Here is a 15,799-nt window from a genome sequence, read left to right as displayed (position 1 = left end):
CTAATCCTGCCCCAGTCCCTGCCTCTGCACTCCTCTTAAGAGTGTTGATTGCCTTGGGTCACATGACCTGCGACCGGTGACTCCGCTGCCTTGTTTATCACGGGAGAGAGCCTTTGCATGGATTTATGTGGGCATGAGAGAGAGGGGGGGGGGGCAGAGGGAGAGAGGAAGAGGGGGGGTAGGGAGAGACAGGGGGAGAGAGAGGGAAAGAGAGCGAGCGAGTGAGCATCTGATTTGAGGTGGGCGGGTGCTTGTGGGAGGCTGTGGAGCAGTAGATGCTCGTTCAGACAGGAGATTGAGTGTGAATAGCTCACATTGGCTTAGATTCTAAGCTGGGCAGGACCACTAATTTGCCGAGCTTGTGGGCTTTGGGTGGGAAAAAAAAGGGGGAAAAAAAAGAAGGCTACTGCCTGGACGAACGCTTTCTGAAATGCAAGTGGATGAATAGAAAACCAACCTGCCTGGATCTGTCTTTCTCTGATTTTCCTGCTGGAATTACAGTTTGGATACGGTGGCAGCAACAACAGCAAGGTATTCATCTTAAATCTTAAATGTACCTGTCTGTTCGCGAACAATGGCATGGCTTTTGGTGGGGGGGGGAAGCGAATTCAGAGCATCTGTGTGTTGCGATGGTGATGAGATGCTTGATGTGTCTGTACATGATGGCGCGCATGTGTATGAGTGTGTGTGTGTTTGTGTGCGACTGTGTGTACATGCATGAGTGTGTGTGTGTGTCCGTGCGTGTGCGTGCGAGCGTGCGTCTGAAAGAGAGAGAGAGAAAGAGAGAGGCAGCAGCTGTGATGGCGGTTGTGCGGTGAAGGGCAGACAGGAGCGGGGATCTGTTAACACGATCGCCTGCTGCTGCTGCCCTCCTGCCATGGCTGCCGGAGAAAGGATCTACGATGCCGGCCGTCTCCTTTTTCCCAAAGCCCCCCCGCTCCCCCCCCCCCCCCTCCCCCTCCTCCCTCCCTACCGTCTTTCTCCTTCTGTGTCTGTCTGCTGCCTCGGTCCCTCTAGCTCTCTCTTTAAATGGGTTTAAAGCTTTTTTTCCCCCCTTCCTCTCCCTCTCATCACACTTGCCTTTAGTAAATGGAGCTTTTACCAGAGGGAGAAAAAAAGGACAAACCTCTGCATTTTCGGGCCATTTTTGTCAGGTTTCCGAGCAATTAAGCTTTCAGTTGTATTTTTGTAGCCTGTAGCGTTATCCTTTTCTTTTCTTTCTCCTTCCCCTGCACCCCCACCCCCACCCCCCAGCCTGGCCACCGCTCGCACACCAGAACCTCAGTGTTTATGAACACAGAGGGAGGTTCAGCTGTGGAAAATGGAAATGGAGAATAGGTTTGTGAGAAAGGCCTGTTTTGTTGGGCCTGGCTGTCTAAGACTGGGCTCTTTCAGGATACATTAGCCAAGACGATTCTACCAAAGCTTGCCTGACTTCCCCAAATAATAACCATTTATAGCCAATTTTGTGTCCAACATACAGTAAGGGATGGCTTATATTGAACATGGAGGGGTGCTAACGCAAACAGAGAGTGTTTGGTGAAAAAATGTTGGAAAATGGAGTATTTTTTCATAGGTTGTTTGTGGATGAGCCCTTTCTCAGAGCAGGTGTATTTTCTCTGCAGATTCAACTTAATTGCCTAAGACACCAAATAGGACTATATTTTTTATGTTCAGTGTACAGCAGACTATTTTCAAATTGTGTATGGTCCCATTACTGCATGAACCTGCAAGTAAATAGAATAGCAAGGGTGTATGGGATATTAGGAAACACCATAATGCATTAATCTGACTGTTACATTTGTGGTACAATTTGCGGTGTCACACTTGCTAGTACACTGCAGCTGTATTTAAATGAATTACTCTGAAATGGTGTATGTGCATGAGTGCAGGTACACAAATTCACTCCAACTAAGTAAAACACAGATTTTTATTTTTAGATGATAATAGATTGTTTTATCTTTTTTGGTTAAAAAAGATGGTCGCGGTTTTAGATGGTATTCTTAGAGGGAGGAGAGCCCAGTGTATCCCCTTCAGCACAGTGATGGTTAAAAATGTGACAGGTAAAAAGAGCTTCCAGTGGATGTTTGTGTGAGCTCTTTTATCAGACAACGCTCAGCAGCCGACAGCTGGGAGGCAAGACAGTGGGTTTCAGATATCGCTGGGTCGAGTTCATGCTATTGTGCACAGCGTGAAGTGCGTGTGTATGTGTGCGTATGTGACAGACATAGTGAGATGCGACATAGAGAAGATAGTGGATTGTTTTTTTTTTAGATGAATGCATACACACTGAGGCAGCTAGATGGGTGAGCAATCCGATGCTGTTAAACCGTGAAACAGGCCTGGTTGGTCATGTGACCTGGAGTCTGCAACCCCGCTCCTGGAGAGGCATAACATTAGCTCGTTTTTGCTTTTACCTTAAAATCAGCAGCCATTTCAGGCCCAGGGAACAAGTTCAGGTGAGTTAACTGTGTAACCAACTGCTTGAATCAATCAATTAAACAATGCATTATAATGAACATCCTGGTTTCTCAAGACCTCGGTTTCAGACCAGAGAGGCAAATGTACCATAAAGAAAATTAGGCCTATTTTTCTTTGGGCTTATTATGTAATGATAAATCATTCCTTGAATACATTAGCATACAGTTATCCCTGCATGCCGATATTGTGTATCCTAGACCACTGTAAGCCTGACAAGAACTGTGCAATTCAGGGCGATGAACCGGTTGATGCATCAGTTGTCATGTCTCAGTGAAGTTAGGTCTAAAGGTGGAAGTGGTGATTCAAACCGGAAAGTCAAGAATCTCTATGTACCTCAGAACAGAATTAAATACAGAATTAAATGCTTCCATGCTACCCTCAAACACGGTACGCATGCTAGCTCACAGGGGGGCATAAACAGGAAGACATAGGGAAATGGTTGAATAGCAAGAGGAGGCGTGTGTGAAATATATCGCACTTCGGCAAACTGCTCTCTGCGAATCTGATTTCTACTACCACATGAGCACGATGATCCCTTCTCGCAAAAGAGTTGTTCCAAGACCGTAAGACAAGAGACTCCCGAGATCGGTCCACTGGGGACAGGGAGTAGTGTTAAGTACCAACATGTACTGATGTCTCAATTGATCACCAAGGTCTGATTTCATCAAAAATCAATGCTGCGTTTGTAATTTTAATAGATTTGCTTTCCACAAAATTCTTTCAGCCAGTACCTCGACAGCAAATGTATTGTGCCCACTAGGGACCTGCCATCAACACAGCTGGTCCACCAACGCTGTAGTGCTGATTTGCCTTTTTTTATAATTGGCACTTCAATAGTCCGCTAGCAGAAAGGTACATTACATTACACTACGCTGCTCTGTAATGGAGGGTGACTTACACCGCAAACACAAGCAGAAAGATTAGGGATGGAAGTGCAGTAATTCCCTTGAGGGGGACTGTATAGTCCCAGAAGAGACACGTTGAGGTGTGGCAGTTGAAATGAGGTCAACTAAAGGTCAAATGGAGAACTGTTATAAGAATACAAAATAGTTGAACGTTTGTGGATCGACAGCTTGCATCAATGGTGGTCCAAATGACGCTTGCCGACTGGCATTCTCTTGGCTTATCAGTGAAGAATGTTTGTGATGCTGAGTTCTCACAGTCTCACTAGCATGGCTGTTCTGAAGTCTTAGTCCAAAGAGCAGCTAAGGTTGCACATCCTCACATCACAAAAGTTTGAGGTCACAGCCTCACTCTCAATTTGCTGAGTTTTCTCATTTTACAGGTTTCTCAGATGACCGCAGGAGCTCAATGTATATTAGCTTTATATGAGCTTTTTTCTTGCATTGTATATTAAGATACACTATATATATATATATATATATATATATATATATATATATATATATATATATATCCAGAACTATATCAAGCCTGAACCTGCACAGAGTCTCTGCTTCTACTAAATGACTGGCGAGGTGTCCCACACATGGACAACTCTATATAAAGATATAAAACGCGTCCACCCTTAATAAAGACAAGCAAAGACGGCTGTATAAAATAAACAATATGGGTAATGAGTGATATTGTATGCTCAAAAATGGGAAATATATATAAGTTTATATTAACCTCTTAGCGCAAAGCCCCTAGTGGTCGGCACGCAGGCGTGCCGAGATTACTCAACACAGACATTCGGTGCTACTGCAACCAAAGTATGAGTTAAACAGAAACGTATTGATTAAGTTTCATTAGTAGACGATACACGACAACTATGCCGAATACGGAGTTTCGCAGTGCCACCATTGTCGCGCTGGTCGTTCATTTAACACGCACCCCCTCCCTGCAGTCTCATCTAGAAAACACCCCCACCCTTGACATAATGGACAATATTGTCTATCTTGGCATTCATAAAAATATTGTTTCACCACTAAAAAATCGTATTCGGTCATAGCAACAAGATAAACCCGACAATAGCCTATATGCCTACACAGCAGTGAAAACGCTGCTCACTGAATAACGAAATAAACGAGAAAAAGTTTTTAAAAATAATACCATGTCATTCTACAGCCAATATCTGGGACTAAATATTGAATAAATATACAACCCTACCATTGGTTTTACGCACAGAGATGTCCCCTTTGAGACTGAGTGGTCATATATTGTCTTGGACAACCCTTTGGGAAATATCCGCGCATGTGTGATGCCTGGGTACCTGTTGTTTACGGCGTCGTCGCACTTTTTAGTACAGTCTGGCTTGATTGGCAATTCGTGTATTCAGTAGGGGAGAGTATAAGCTTTCTAACGATGTATAACATGTCCAATTGTGCTTTTGGAATAGCGTTTTATAGGTCAGCGTAACCGGAAATGTTCTTATCATCGCATTCAATTACGCATTCACGCGGTAGCAGTAAAACAAAGACGCTGCTAACGAAACCTTGTCAACGATTTTTCGAAATTTATTGGAAAATACTATTATTATTGAGGACTTCTGAGCATAGCTAAGCCATATGTTTGCTGATAGACCTAGCTGACAGTTTTCTGGTGTAAGACAGGAGCGGATAGAACTATATCATTTATTTCCTGTCTCTGTCTCCATCTACTGAAAACAGATAAGATTTCATCATTGCTATGCAAGTATTACTGCTCAAAATACTTCGGTTATATACGTTATTTTTGAAATTGAGTGTCTTTAAATAGGTTAGTGGTATTATATAATGTGGATATTTCACACTGTAATGTAAGCGTTAGTTAGTAGTGTAATAGTTTTTGTGAAGCATGCAACAGTGATGACGTCAGAGTTGGAGCATTGCCAAAACGTGGTGGACGGTTGAAAATTGTTTTCATGTCGTCATCTCATCCCCATACAAGAAAACATACGAGAGTACGAAGTATAGAAATACATACAAGAGTTAATTACACATTTAAGTCCTGTACTGCATTGTGTGAAAATATTTTTGCATTATGTTTTAACCTGATAGCAATGTTCCATCTTAAAACTTCATAAGGGGCTCATTTAGGCTATATGCTTTATAATGGACAAAAAGCATTTTATTTAATTTTGGAGAGATTTTGGATATGTTTCTGGACCCCTAGATATTTTAGACCACTGTACTGACTGAAAGCTTGTAATTCTGACTTGAAAATGATGCAACAATGATTTTCTTGATTCAAAACAGTTGATTTGTTGCGAAATACGTGAATATGTTGTGATTCACAGCAATGCATAATTTAGACATTTTGGATAGATTTGGAGACGCTGGGTACACTGCTTAGTTTTTGCTTCATACATCTATAGTAGTTCTAGGCTACATATTGACCCTTAGATTTTATGAACTTGTGGTCAAGAAGTTTTTGATCCAGCACGTGTATGGTTTAACCTGCTGTCTCTATGCAATCTCTCAGTATTTCATTGCAAACTAAAAAAGTGCAAATAAGATTTTTTGTCTGGACAATTGCATTTGTGGCACTTTATTTCTTTCAAAATTATAATATAAACTAATCTGCGTTAGTATTGTAAATTGTACAAATGTCTTGCTTCATTTAAGCCATTTTTCAAGTCTCTGTGATGTTCACATCTGGAGTTATAAAGCTTTAAATAGGGTACCCCCTAAATGGGCAAGGATTGGCAAGATTTGGCATGTGCGCTAAGGGGTTAATAGAATTGGTGAGAGAAAAAGATTTGGTTTACAAAATATTTTCAGCTGCTGGATGGTTCATCGTTGTTGTGCTTGAGTGGGCCCCACGCTCAGATATGGAACCCGGATTGTACCATTACTAACTGTGACCAGCAGTTGCCCCACGCTCAGATATGGAACCCGGATTGTACAATTGCTGACTGTGACCAGCAGTTGCACAGGGTGAGACACAGTTGGTTCTAATGTAACCCAAGGCTGGCAGGCTCCAGTCAGCCAGGATGTCAGCACTTGTTAAGACTCTTAGGCTTCACTTTTAGTGTTTTCCTCCAGCTCATGTCTGTGGAAGCCTGACTTGCGAATTGTATTGCGATGAAAAGCGGGAGCTGATATCACATGCTTCAGAGGAGAGCACATGCTTGCCTGCGCTCTCAGCAACTGAGTTTGCTATAAGCTCTGTAGTGTAAGCATGGTTGGGCATTCCAAATTTGTGAGAAAAGGGGAAAAAACTTTTCTCTTGAAAAAATTCCATTGAATCATCATTAATATATAATATTTTGCACTTTCAGGATTAAAACATAGCTCAGTACTATTTCATAGTACTTCATTAATTTATCACAGGCATGGATAATTTTGGAGGGCAATGTACTACCTAATGTTCTTGCAGAATTTAGCCTACTTTTTGCAAATGTTCTTTTGATCTCAGCATCATGTTGACCTTTTTTACTGCTACGGCATAATGTCTAGGCCCTAATAGGCTTTGATCAAGTACTGCCTTTTTTTTTTTTTTAAGATTGAACACATTATGATTTTTTTCCACCCATGAAGTAGGATATATATCCTTATTTTTTATTTACCACGTGCAGAACTTTACATTTAGCTTTCATTTGCCAGGGTTCCCCTCACATTTGGATGATCTAAACCTTCTTGGATTACTGAAGCAGTGACCAAACTTTGCCTATCCCCCAGTTTTGTGTTATCAGTATCTGTAAGTTTGCCTACCTTCAGTTGCCAGCAGGCTCTGGTGGCAACAGTGCTCTGTCAGTGCCAGACTTATGATATTGCTGTTCACATGGTTTGGCCGATGATGGTTAGGTACAGACATACTGCTGTGAGAAAATGCTTAGCTAGTGTGCTAGCCGGCTAGATTGCCAGATCACCAATTATCTAACCATATAGATTGTAGAGAAAGGTAGTAGGTTGAAATTATGTAACCTAGCTACCTAAATAACGTTGGCTAACATGATGTTAGCTAAAGATCAGTGGGGCACAATCTACCCACGTTTGGGTAGCAGCAGATGTTTATTGTTTGCATTTGACAGTGTATTTCCTATAATCACGTAAATGCCTGCTTTAATGTTGACTGGTGCGTCATTCCGACTGCACTCCACAACGAGATAAGGTGATTGTACCGAATTAACTTGTTTATTGCTCATACAACATAAGATAGTTAATGGCTTTAGCTAATTATCGCTGTCTTGTCTTTTTGTGCTTTTGACATCAAAAATCTGTAACATAACTGAAATATTACCTAAGTAAAATTGTTTCAAGTTTCCCAACAAAAATGGATAAGTAGCTGATAGTACGTCCCTTTAAAATAGACTCTGACGATGACTGTGATGCTAATGAGAAGAAAATGTTTAGTTTTGTCCTACGGTTTTCTGTTCAGCAGCTTTGTCGACTTTACCCATACTACGCTTCATTGATAAAGCCTTAAATTCTTTTAATTTGACAATGTTTCCTGTGATTAATTGCTTTCTAATTTCCATAACTTTGTTTTAACTTTTGCTTAACTTTTAGGTAGGCCTATTAAAAACATGGCTTTTGTCAACAGTTTAACAATTAATTATCAATGAAAAGAAACTCTATATGACATATATTGGTCCTAGGTGAGCTGGCTCCCAGCGTTATCCACCCAGAAGGAAGTTAGTTATTGTTGTGACGTCATGCTGGTTTCTCCTAAACTGTCTCCCAACAGCACAACCTCTAAACGCAACTGACCTTCATTCATAGAACCTTGGTTACCTAACTCTCTGACACTGATGCTTGGAGAAAACTATGACTCAACATCCCTTGAAAGTAGGGTTACTCTGTGTGTTCTACCCATTGACAGTATATAAATATACGACAGGACACTGCTGTTTTCAATGGGCAATATTGGAGGCCGATCGTATCACTTCCTGAGCAGCCTCTCGTGCAATGGAAACTGGGAACGCACAAGATTGGCAGGCGACATGTCTCAAAGTAACTTGCAATAATATGTAGTGTGGATGAGTTTCCCACTTTCCATATGGCAAAACTTTCAATTTAAGGATTTTTAGGCAGCTTATTCAAACAGTACAGCACAGTCTTTCAAAATTGCAATTTTATAGCGTCATTATTATTACTGAAGAGAAGTCCAAAAATCGCTACTTCCGCTGACACACGTTAGGAGACAAATCCTACCCCCCTGGTTCTACCTAGGAACCAAGTCCCTCCCCATTCCAAACCCACTCTGAAATAGGTCCCGTAATTCCCACTGACTACATCTTATTTCAGTTTGTGAGCTTCCCTTAAAAAACCCATGTTGGCTATTCCTCAAGATCTTGTTTTTTTCAAGGAATAATTCCATCTGTAATGGTTGATTCCAGTATTTTACATAATATGCAACTGTCAGGCCTCTGGTTTATTGGATCAGTATGGTCTCCCTTCCTATATATTAGTATTATATTACACTGCCTCCAGTTATCTAGGATTTTTCCAGTGTTGCATAAAATACCTGTCAGTTATTTATAGATGATCTCCCCTCTTTACTCTTTATTAGATATACATCACTAGGGCCTGGTGCCTTATCTGTCTTCACATTTTTGTAATGATTCTAGTACTTCTCCATTCTTTTTAAGCAATGACACACAAGCATAACATTAAGAACAGGGCTCACATGACAATCTTGTACCGATATAGTGCTTGAAGTGGAAACAATAAGTGGCGGTACTCACATCAGCAAAACCTAGAAGTCCCAGTATGGCATACTAGTCCATTCTGGAACTTCCCATTTCTGAGTCATGCTAACATTGAAAAAAGGTTTAATCGCAGCTGCCATCATTTACAGAAATATACCATTGGGTCAATAAAGTCATTTAACAAGAGGTAATCTGCAGTTTTTAAAAAATTGTATATACTCAAAATTCAAATATCTGTAAATGCATCAGGAGGCATCAGCTGTTGTCAGAATGCTAATCTCTTAAACAGCGCAATAAGAACTTATCTTAAGCCTATTTTGGTGCTTAAAGTTTGCAAACTGTCAGCCTAAAACTGATAGTCTTACTGTGGCGGTACGCAATGCGAAGTGATGGTACACACGTGGGCAAAAATCTGAAGTAAGTACCAGCCCATTTCAAGCACTGTCGGGGGCAGAGAAGAGGACCAGGAGCTTAAAATAAGTGCCAGTCCGCAGGAAAAAGTCACAGTGCTCCAAAGTGCAGAATGTAGAAGTGCCGGTACTGCATACCAGTGAGTACCAGCCCACGTAAAGCACTGCACTGATACAGATACATGGTGCTGTAGGTTAAATCAGTAAAACCTTGAATATATGAATCAGACACCCCTTCAAAATAACAAAGAGCAAAGGGAAAAAAGGACATTGGAAAATCGAATCTATTAAAGGCACTGTAGGTTTTCCAATGTACCATGCAGAGGGTGGCCCTTGTACTACAGCAGTATGCCCCAGCAGCTTGGTAGTTGGCCTGACAGGAGTGACAGCAGAATGGGGAATTATGCTTTCCTGTGCCACATTGGGCTCTCAAGCTATTAGGTGGCCCCTGGACTAGACCCTGAGCAGTACAGTGTCCATTTAATAACCATACATGAGTCAGAAAAATATCGTTTTTCCGTCATAAACAAGAAAATCAGGCTTGCTAGCTATCTAGCTTTTTTCACATGCCAGTAGGAGTGGCCACTTTCCAATTAGCCTATTTGCTGGCTAGCTATTATTTTCTGTAGCTAATACTCTAATGTATATCAAGTTTGATTCATAACGTTTTTGACTGATTACCAAGTCAAAATGACAGATAGGCCTCTTCACCTGATTCACCTTTAGATGTAAATGTAGCCATATGTGGGAGTGGGACAGCATGAACTGTTTTTACAGTGCTCTGTGTTGACTGTAACTTTTGGTAAAATCCACAAATTTAGCCACCTAGTGAAGTCTGCGAGCAAATCCTTCTACATTCCAATAGATTGGACTGACTGCTGCCGTGATAACTAAGGTCTTTTTACCCATGTTATTCGTCTAGCCATAGTGAGAAAGATATTGGTTCTGTACTCCATTAGAGTTATTAGGGAAACCAGAGGCATGATGGGAAATTAGCACAGCATGCATGCACATGCATGTGTGGAAGTGGGAGTGGTGGACATGAGTATGGCCCTTATTAAAGTTGCACCATTTTATTCTGAAACATAGGCCAGTCTAAAAGTATCTGCTGACACAGTCTCGATTCCACTGATTTTTTTTTTTTTTTTTAAAGAGAAAAATGAAATTTAAAATTGGTTTTGCATTACATTTTGCATAAATGTATTGCGTAGTGTAAAAATCAATGTAACTGTACCACCCCGTCATTATACACCCCGTCACCCTCGCCTACTACCAGTCATTCCTCAAGTACAAACGTCTTGCCATATGAAGCCGCTGTATTTCTATATCGCACCCCACTGTCTACCATTAAACAGCTCTCTGAGCTCCTGAATGGAAATATTGAAAAACTCATCATGCCACTAGGGGAAAAGCGAAAATTGTAATTTACGAACGCAAGCACCTAACAATGGCAGAAAAGAAATATGTATTGTAAAATCTAAAATACCAAAATATGTCAACAAGAAATGTGTGATATAAGTGGCTCAACTTTGTTGGGCTTGGTCAAAATAAGCAGCATCTCCAAAAATTTTGATAATGAGAAAACCTTGTTTAGCTACCTAAGTGAATGTGAGTGAAATGCTCTTGATAAATAGAACCACTCCTTCTCTGTCACTTGTTAGCTTATTGCTCTGTTCATTCACAATATGTGAGGCTGCACCAGAGAGCCAATCACTCTCAACATTGCTACAAAGTGCAGCAAGGTATTTTTGTGTAGGAGTAGCCACAAATGGGAAATCAGTGTTGAACCATTTCCAGGTCATGACATGGAATCTGAAATGAGCACAGATTGTCAGAGTACGAGTGCAAAAGTTCTGGATCAGTCCAACCCAACGCAAGTCTTCAACAGGTGTCGGCAGAATTTATAGGTGCAAAATTGTGTGGGAGCACTGAGGATTGGTGACAGTAACATGCCTTTGGGGGTTCATAAAAGAGAACAGATTGGCAATAACATGCAGAGTTCAACATTCCTTCAGGGGCATCTTTGTACCTTTATGGATACAAAGCCAGTCAGCAGCATTCCAGGGATGTGCCAGCTTAGACAGTGCTCACAGAATCCCACAAAATAATGTGTGCATATGTGCAGTTCATGTTGATAAGTATGCCAAACTTCAGATTAATAAATTAATTATCTTGATTCGCTGTGTGGCTACAATAGGTGTGCCCCTGGAGTAATTGCATTGCAGTGAATTTTCTGAAGAATTGCGCAGTGAAGAAGTTAGAGCCAAAGCATTTTGGCCTGAAAGCCTTAAAGGACAAGTGCACCTCACTGAGTAAAATTTATGTTTCTACATATGTGTTTACTGTGGTAGGAAGACGTAACAAATGTATCTTAAACTGTGGGATTATATGGATGACACGGACTACTTGTTGGACAGGGGCTCATGTAAAATAGACACCCTTCTGTTTCATTCACAATTTAACATATATAATTTACAAATCCGTTGTGTATTTGTTATTTAGTACTGTGGATAATGTACAATATATGAGAGCTCCAGTTTACATAAGGTTACCGACTTACCGAACTACCAGAATCTTAAATGTTTTTGGTTATTATCTTGAATTTATTTATTGCATTTGCGTAGGAAATCTTCCCTGGTGCTATTGTAAAGTCATGCGATGGAAAAATATCAGTTTTAGCTTGTTTTACTTCACGCAGTTACTTTTTATATTTGGGATATTACTTTTCATATTTTGTAGGATCTGTTTTGATGGAATTATATATTAAAATAGATCAGTCAATGAAGCAAAGGACAAAGACTTTATAGCTGAGATATCATCTACTGTCCTGCTGCTACCTGCAGGATCCATCCATCCATTATCTATACCCGCTTATTCCTGGTCAGGGTCACGGGAAGTGCTGGAGACTATCCCAGCATGCAGTGGGCAAGAGGCAGGAATATACCCTGGACAGTTTGGCAGGGCTCACACACTATTCACTCACACACACACACTCATACCTAGGGGCAATTTAGGCTCTCCAATTCACCTTACCTACATATCTTAGGACTGTGGACACGGGAGAACATGCAACTCCACACAGAAAGGCTCATGATTCAAACCAAGGACCTGCTTGCCTTGTTTCTCCTCCTTTCATCTGAATGCATTGTACTGCAGTATGAAACAACTGGGTATTATGATAAAATGCAAAAGGAACATGCAGTTTATATATAAATAAATATATAATAAATAAATATATAAATATATAATGCTTTCACTGCCTTCAGAAATGATAAACCTACCTTAGACTTTTCCCACGTCATCCATTATGTTGTTATACGTTAAGGTGTCCCAGAATACTGAACTTCTTGTCTTTATGTCATTCCATTTGTGTGCCATATGCTGTGGGTCATTGTCCTGGTGGAATATGAGCCAATCTTTTATCGACTGAAACAGGTTGTGGTCAAGGACTAGACTGCGTTTGGCTCCACCCATCTTGCCCTTGATGGCAACATTCTTTTCAGTCCATTCTGCTATAAAGCTACCCCATGTAATGAGGATGCCACCACCATGCTGGTGGAGATGGTGTGGCACTGAACATAGCGCTATGATTCAAGGCTCAAATTTAGTCTTGTCAGACCATAACATCTTATTCCAGAAGGCCTATGGGTCTGTCACATGCCTTCTGGTAAACTCAAGGCATGACTTAATGTTTTCCTTTCTTCCAACACATGACAAATCTGTCAATTACTGTTGATCTGTGGACATTTCCCCCCCAATTTCAGCCAATGAGCTCTGCAAATCTTTCTGCCTTGTAGATGGCCTCTTTGTCACTTCTCCTTCAGTTGCTCTGTTTGCTAGGACAGCTTGATCTTGGTAGTGTCTGGGTTCTGTAATATTTGTTTCTGTTTTATTAGAATAGACTTAATGGCACGTTCAAAGGAAATGTTAATAGTTTCAAATCCAATCTTGTATAACCTTCTAAATCTTTTTCCCTCCTAACAACATCATCTGGAAGTTCCACGGGCAGTTGCTTTGTCTTTAAGACCATGTGACTGGTCAATCTGCTGTTGTGAGACCTCACCATGTCAGTGATTGTTCTTCTGAAATCATGCAATTAAACTTGCATTGTGAGAGTCTCAAGAAAACTGAATACACCCGATTGAGGTTTGTAATACCAAGGGGTGAAAACCTATTAAGTAGGTTTTATTTTATATACAGGTTTTATTTTGACAACCTAGTCATTTATGCTGGAGTAAACAAAAGTCCCATTTAGGTATATTTTTATTCTAAATCAGCACTGAACAAAATTATGTTTATCATAAATTTAAAAAGCACATCATAAACCTGATGCGTTGAACAGGTATAGAGTAACAAGTGAGTCCTTAGCATGCCTTTGAATTTGATAGACTGACACAGGAATGAAATTTACAGTTAGTTCCAGCAGTTTGTAATCTCTCTCTGTCTCTCTTTCTCTCTCTCACACACACACACACAGATATACCTTGTAGTGAATGCAGCGCAACTTTTAACTAGTTACCGTACGAGCCATAAACAATTTTAATGTGCCAATGTTTGGTAGTGAATGTATAATCTGTATAGCGTACCTGCAAACTGGTGACTATACCTATGGTGCTATCCACCTCTTTTGTTAAATTAACATTCACTTTGTAGCTAACTAGGTAATATGCACCGATTTTTCCCGGACATTTTTAGATGTAGGTACAGTAGATAGTTAGCATGCTAGGTAATTTTTTTAAACAACCAAGCATGTAGCAATAAGTAAGCAGTACTTACCTTGAAGAGCCTGGCAGTAGTGTTGTTTCATTAAACATTAGCTTTGCTGCAAGCTGGGAAGCATGACAATGGCATACATTTTGTATGTATAGTTTAAAAAAATGTTAAACTGGGTCCAGAAGAATTGGAATAATAAGAAATAAGTTCTCAGTTTACAGCTTAGGCAAGAAAACGAATATGTGTTATGGGAAAATCTTGCAAATACTTAAGTACATGAATAGTTCCTAATGTTATGCTGTGTTGATTTGTTTTATAGATAGCAAACTTGGATTAGCTAAAATATGCCCTATATAACAAGTTTGCAAACAGTAGCAAAATAACCTATTACCAGCTAACCTTTGTCCCATCTATATTGAATACCATCTATGATATACAGTATTTCAACTATTAATATTCATGTAACCTTGAGAGATACTAGCTCAACTGAATTACATTTTTACCTGTCAGCCACTGTTTGTCTTATATAAGTGTTCCTGCACTATACTACCAATTTTATTGCACCATCCTCATCAACAGCAATTCTTTATGCACAAATGTCCTCCCATTGGGAACCATTTTTTCTATGCTGTACCACCCCCACTGTCTGCCACCTGGCCACTCTCTAATCCGATCACATAGGTACAAATGCATTATCTAAAACATTGTTATACACCCTGCAGAAAAAAGGGAAAATAGTGATGTGCAAACACACACCCAATACTAGCAGAGAAGAAATATGCATTGTTGTATTTAAAAATCTCAAATTAACAGGAATCATCAGGAGATTCTATATGTAATAGAATCTGGTCCGTATTCAATCAACATTTGTCCTTAACTTTGATTATCACACAAACGTTACCATTTTTTCCCCTCTGATTCACCATTTGGTGAATAAAACCAGGGTTTAGAACCCCTGCTCTGAAAAGGGGTGTCCCATCTAATCTGCAAAGGTATCAGATGTGGGTGGGTGCAGTCTTTTAAGAAAATAACTTTTGATTGAAGACCATGATTAGATCATTAGTTGAATCGTGTGCCTATACTAATAATCATAATAATAATGGTAATGATAATAATGATAGTGCTGGTCTAAAACTAAAGCCTGCACCCATGCCAGTCATCTCCAAGTAAAATTAGACATACCTGTCATAACTGAATGATGGATTGAGGTACTGCAATGTCTTAATTGTTTGACAAGAAGCCTCAGAAAGTATTACATCAACTTCTGAGTAGACAGGAGCATGAGTTATTAAAAAAACCATGCAGGAGTATAAATTATACAGAAGTATTGTCATTTCCTTTCAATCAGCAACCAACTTAGATCGAGATGTGGGCTTTTTAACTAACCAGTGATTTAAATTAATGACCTAAATGCTGGAACCCACCAAAAACCAGCAGACATTGTAAGTACTTCAGGATGGGAGATTGCAATAGATGGAGTGTAGCCATGCTTCACATGCAACATTTAGTAGTTCAAGATAGAGAGGACAGAATACAGCACTGAGAGCCCAGCGATTTCGCTTCTTGATTTGCTGCTTCTGAGGATTTCCTCTCGCTAATCTCACCCTCCAGTGTCACATGT

At 40.2% G+C, this 15,799-nt stretch overlaps 1 protein-coding gene across 8 annotated transcripts in view; it reads left to right on the top strand.

The window, feature by feature from the left end:
* The first annotated feature begins 259 nt into the window (after window positions 1-259).
* Window positions 260-15,799, top strand: part of LOC135234595 (membrane-associated guanylate kinase, WW and PDZ domain-containing protein 1-like) — an 88,445-nt gene continuing 72,905 nt past the window's right edge. For 5 of the 8 annotated variants that reach the window (XM_064299353.1, XM_064299355.1, XM_064299352.1 and 2 more), the window contains exon 1: window positions 262-531. The gene's annotated coding sequence lies outside the window, so the exon portion shown is untranslated. Of the gene's footprint in view, window positions 532-15,799 lie in introns of all 8 variants that reach the window. The other 3 variants (XM_064299351.1, XM_064299356.1, XM_064299357.1) reach the window with 2 other exon arrangements.

This window comes from Anguilla rostrata, chromosome 11 (assembly GCF_018555375.3).
Source record: "Anguilla rostrata isolate EN2019 chromosome 11, ASM1855537v3, whole genome shotgun sequence".
NCBI lineage: Eukaryota > Metazoa > Chordata > Actinopteri > Anguilliformes > Anguillidae > Anguilla > Anguilla rostrata.
This window is presented reverse-complemented; position numbering and strand designations above follow the sequence as displayed.